At 39.9% G+C, this 4,881-nt stretch overlaps 1 non-coding gene across 1 annotated transcript; it reads right to left on the bottom strand.

Moving 5' to 3' along the window:
• Nucleotides 1-335: 335 nt before the first annotated feature.
• On the bottom strand, nt 336-442 carry LOC120283168. The gene has a single exon (XR_005543167.1). It is a non-coding gene; the product is annotated as a small nucleolar RNA R71 (small nucleolar RNA).
• Between the last annotated feature and the right edge of the window lie 4,439 nt (nt 443-4,881).

The following is a 4,881-nucleotide window of genomic DNA, read 5'->3' on the forward strand; positions in this document are numbered from 1 at the left end:
TCCAGTATTGTTTTCCCACCTGTAGATGCGAACAATTTTGACCTAAAGCCAGTGTTCACGCAAATGGTCTAACAATCAGCACAGTTTCATAGTTTGCCAAATGAGGACCTGAATAGGCACAATGGAAGGTTTCTCAAGGTTTGTGACATGTTGAAGATCATTAATATCTATGATGACGCTATCAGTCTCTAACTATTCCCTTTTTCTTTAAAAGGTAGAGCTAGGTAGTAGCTCCAAGCCCTTCCTCGTGTACCTATTACGATGAGGGAATTACGACTAGGGAATAGCTTTTTCAGGCATTTTTGGCCTGTTATTTTCCTCTAGGAAGGATAACCAATTTGCATTAGGAGATTACTTCTTTTGTACAGTTGGACGCAGAATATATGTTTGAGCCATGGGAAAGATTTAAGGAGTTGTTGAGGAAGTGTCCACACCAAAATCTAGTCAAGGCTTTCTCTAAGGAAGTCATTCGGGTTTCCAAGCCGGACACTCTATTTTCCATGTTTGGGGGTTGTTGTTGTTGGAAACCTGGTTGTGCCATGGCCTTTGGTTGTCCTTGGTTGCTCCACGAAAACTTGGGATGACTCTTCCAACCCTGATTGTAGGTGTTACTATATGGATTACCTTGGTTCCTCATTGCATTAACGACAAAGTCAACTTTCTCCACCGAAGATACATCACCAATAGAGATTGGGAAATCGGAGGGAGCATGTTCTCCGCCACACTCGGTGCAAGTAGTCACGGCCGCAACTCTATTTGAAGTTAGAAGGTCTAACTTCTTACTCAATGATTCCACTTGGGTTGCCAAAGAAGTGACTGCATCTATTTCATGTAGCCCGGCTACCTTTTTTCTTTCCCGCGCATTCCACTGATAACTTTTCATGGCCATGTCTTCTACTAACTGTCAGGCTTCTTCTGGGGTTTTACTCCCCATTGTACCTCCCACGGTGGCATCTAGCAATTGCCTTGTACTCGGATTCAAACCATTATAGAATGTTTGAATGATCAACCATTCGGGAAATCCATGTTGTGTGCACCTCAGCAAAAGGTCCTTAAAATGCTTCCATGTCTCAAACAATGATTCTAATTCCATCTGCACGAACGATGATATATCATTGCGAAGCTTGGCTGACTTCCCCGGAGGGAAGTATCTAGCAAGAAAAGCTTCGACCATCTCATTCCAAGTTGTGATGGATGCTTTTGGCAAGGAATGAAGCCACCGCTTGGCTCTTCCCTTGAGAGAAAATGGTAAAGCCCTCAATCTAATAGCATCATCCAATACACCATTGATCTTCAAAGATATCACAAACTTCCAAGAAATTCTCTATGTGGTTGTTTGGATACTCATCGCCAAACCATTAAACTGCTACTGATCGCTAAATCATCTCGGATGAATGCTCGGTTTCACTCAAAGTTCGAGTCAGATCGGGGATCACACAATGCTAGATTGTGTCCCTAGTACTCGACGGTCCGGGCGTAATCGGATAATGTTCTCTACTCGCTCATTCTCGCTCAGCTATGTTGTCGGATCCTTCAACTTCCACATCACCTAGATTTGACGATTCTTGCATAGGTTCTTTCCCTTTTATTCGAGTGTATGTTCAAGTTCGGGATCTCCTTCAATTAATATCGAAGGGTTCCCTCGGTCATAAACCGGAGTCGTACCAAAAAAAAGAACAAATCGAATGATGATAGAAAAAAAGAAGATGTGAAATAGAATGAATGAATGAATAGCTAAGAAAAACAAAGTGCAAAGTATCTCCAAACACCTACTCCCGGGCAACGGCGGCAAAAAAACCTTGACAACGCCCCTATGCGTATGTCCCCGCAAGTGCGAGAGTTTGTCGAGTAATAAAATCCCGGTGAGTGGGTATCGTATCCACAGTGAGTAGGGAGTAAAACTACTTAAATTGTTTCTTAACCAAGTGAAGATGAATAATGATTGTGTTCACAAGATGTAATGTAAACAAGAATAAAATAAGCAAGAAATAAAAAGCACAAGTAAGTGAGAGATAAGGCAATCGATATAAATTGGGTACTAGGATATTGTTCCGCCCTAGGGCAATTGTTTCAAGTGCAAAACCGACTATTATGCCTCCTAACTAATGCATTAATAAGTCATGGAAATCCTTCAATACACGGTTCCAAATCTATGGTCAACCAGCGACTAACTCTATACCATGTCCCGGAGGAGAAATCGAACAATCTCAACATCTCGCACTCGAATAAAAATCGCATGGAGTTCTATGGATTCCAAGAGATAAACCTTCTTCCTAGATATAGACCTTAACCTTTGGTCCGGTGAGATGTCCCAAGTCATAATTAAGCCCTACATGCTAAAAATCACTTCAACACTTCACTCCGTTACCTCTACAACTAAGCCCTCATTGGATGGTCATCCCTTAGCCCATTCACACTACTATGACCGCAAAAGAACTCAAGGAAATGGAGGTAGGATAAATCACATTGGAGGAGAAAGGAGATACTCCGCTACCTCTCGACTGACCCTCTCGACCCTCTCTAAACTAGCTTTCTCTAACCCTCATGGTGTGTCACTCACTCACAAGGGTTACCAATATGAACTCTCAACCCTAGTGTCACTCTAAGGGAGGATTCAATCAATCAAACAATCAACATTGGAACTCATATAAAACATCAATTAATGAAAGCATAATGGAAGGTTTAATAAAACAAATACATCCTAGGGTTCACAAATCCAAGTACCCACTAGGGTGTTTAGCTCTCCATGGAGCTAGTTACAATCAACAATGAAATCGAATGTAAAAACAAGTAATCCATAGAAAACCTCCTCAATAGCCATGACAGTGGTATTGTGGAAAGGCCTCGTCTCCTTTAAAGGTCCCCTTGTTTGGACTAGGACACACCTCGCCTGATCGGTGTCGATGAAAGCTCTCCCAATAACCTTCTTCCAATTGCAGCGTGATGTGGAAGACGAATAAAACCTCTCCAAAACCCCTGTTAATACCTCGCAAAACCCTAGCCGTAACCTCCTCTCAAGTTGAGAAAGAATGGAAAAAAGAACGCCAAAATCGGGGCTGAATCGTGGCTTAAATAGAGCTGGAATCGGGCATCCACACGCCCCTGTAGATTTGCCACATGGGCCTGTGGAATTTAAGCACGGGCATGGATAATTTCCACACGGCTGTGTGGATTCTCTGTAATTCTCTTTTTCGGCCGGCTATGAGCAGTACCTGCTACAATAATTTACTACAGTGTTTGCTACAAATCCCTGCTACGGTACAAGCCCGAAACACTCCCGAATCCATGTTTTCATCAAGGTAATGTCAACGGGCACACGTTTAAGTCATAGATCGCTTTACTTTTTTCAATAACCAGCCTCATTGGTGAAGATCTTGCTATCAATGCACAAGCCTGGATACTCGAATATGACTGTCTTTGTGCCTCTCCAAACCATTGTTCTAGCTTGAATACACGGAGATTGGCACACATTCTCTCATCTTGAACCCACTTATGTCTTCGCGTTTGACCCTTCTCAAGATTTCCTCCAAATAGTGCGTTCATGATCTACATTGGCTTCTTTCTTTAACATTCGACTTAACAACCCTATATGCATGAAAGTAACACAAATGCACAAGTATTAGCGCTAAAACCCTCGATAAAAAGTAATGCTCATCATAAGGAAAGAACACTTCGCATTCTTATCACACAAGCACTTATCAATGTCGACATTGTTATCTAGACATCATTATTCTTATTGACTACATCCATGGGTTTGGCAAGGTCCGTACATCATGTCATTTAGATTTTTATACTAACCTAGATGTTGTAATTGTTGGCTTTTGCCGAGGTGGTCAACCTCGCTATCTAGACATTGTCATCATTCGATTTTATATATTGTGATACCCTGGTTCAAGATCCTATTATTAAGATTAAAAATTTAGGGTTTTTAATATGGGAAGTTTTTGTATAGTACCATGCATAATAATTTTTGGTCTTTTGATTTTATGTTAAAAAAATTGAGTGTTCCAGTGTTTTTTTCTAGCCTTATTTGGATTGCCTCTTGAGAAATCCTAGTAGGGTGGCCTTATTTACTATTTCACTTGAGGTTTTATGAACCATAAAAATATTCCTTTACACCAAAATTTTTTTCCCTTAAGGTTTTTTTGTAGTAAGAGGGGTAAAAATGGTAATTTACCACGCTTCATCTTTCTGTTAACTTAAAAGCTTAAGTTAGTTTCATTCTTATCAATTTGTTCTTCCTCTTAAATTGATGGTCTTTTTTCCTCTCCACTTCTTCCTTCATATCCTCCCACAACTTCTCGATGTTTTTCATTTTTTTCCCCCATCTTCTTCCTTTTTCTTCTTGTAGAGGGCTAGGAATTGATGGTTTTTGTCTCAAACTCATTAGGTGAGAAAATTTCCTTTACTTTCTTGACATTCTTTTAGTTTCTTGTTCCACTAAAAATTTGTTGAGTTTTCAAGCTCCTTGAAGATTTTCCTTGGAAGCATATAGTTGAATTTAATTCCATGCTTGTGTATGTATGATTGAAAACTAGTTTTGAGTTTTCTAATTGTTGAGTTTTGAATGTGAATCTTGGGTGGTTTGATGACACTGGTGGCTTGGAAGTGTGTTCTTCTTGTTTTCCCCAAAGATTGTAGATGAATGGATGTATTTTTTCATGCAAAACTTTGATGTTATCGGCTTGGTACTATAGCAAACTCGTGGTCGACTATAGCATCCTAGAAAAACATGTTGTTTTTATAGATTTGAGTATTTTGGTGTTTTTCTAGGTATAATTATCTAAATAGTCCCTCTATTTTTTTGAACTTACCGTTTTAGTTCCCTGCTTTTAATTGTAATCTTCTAGTCAAAGGGTAAGTTTGAAAAAGTAAAGGCAT

The sequence above is a fragment of the Dioscorea cayenensis genome, chromosome 18, assembly GCF_009730915.1.
Source record: "Dioscorea cayenensis subsp. rotundata cultivar TDr96_F1 chromosome 18, TDr96_F1_v2_PseudoChromosome.rev07_lg8_w22 25.fasta, whole genome shotgun sequence".
NCBI lineage: Eukaryota > Viridiplantae > Streptophyta > Magnoliopsida > Dioscoreales > Dioscoreaceae > Dioscorea > Dioscorea cayenensis.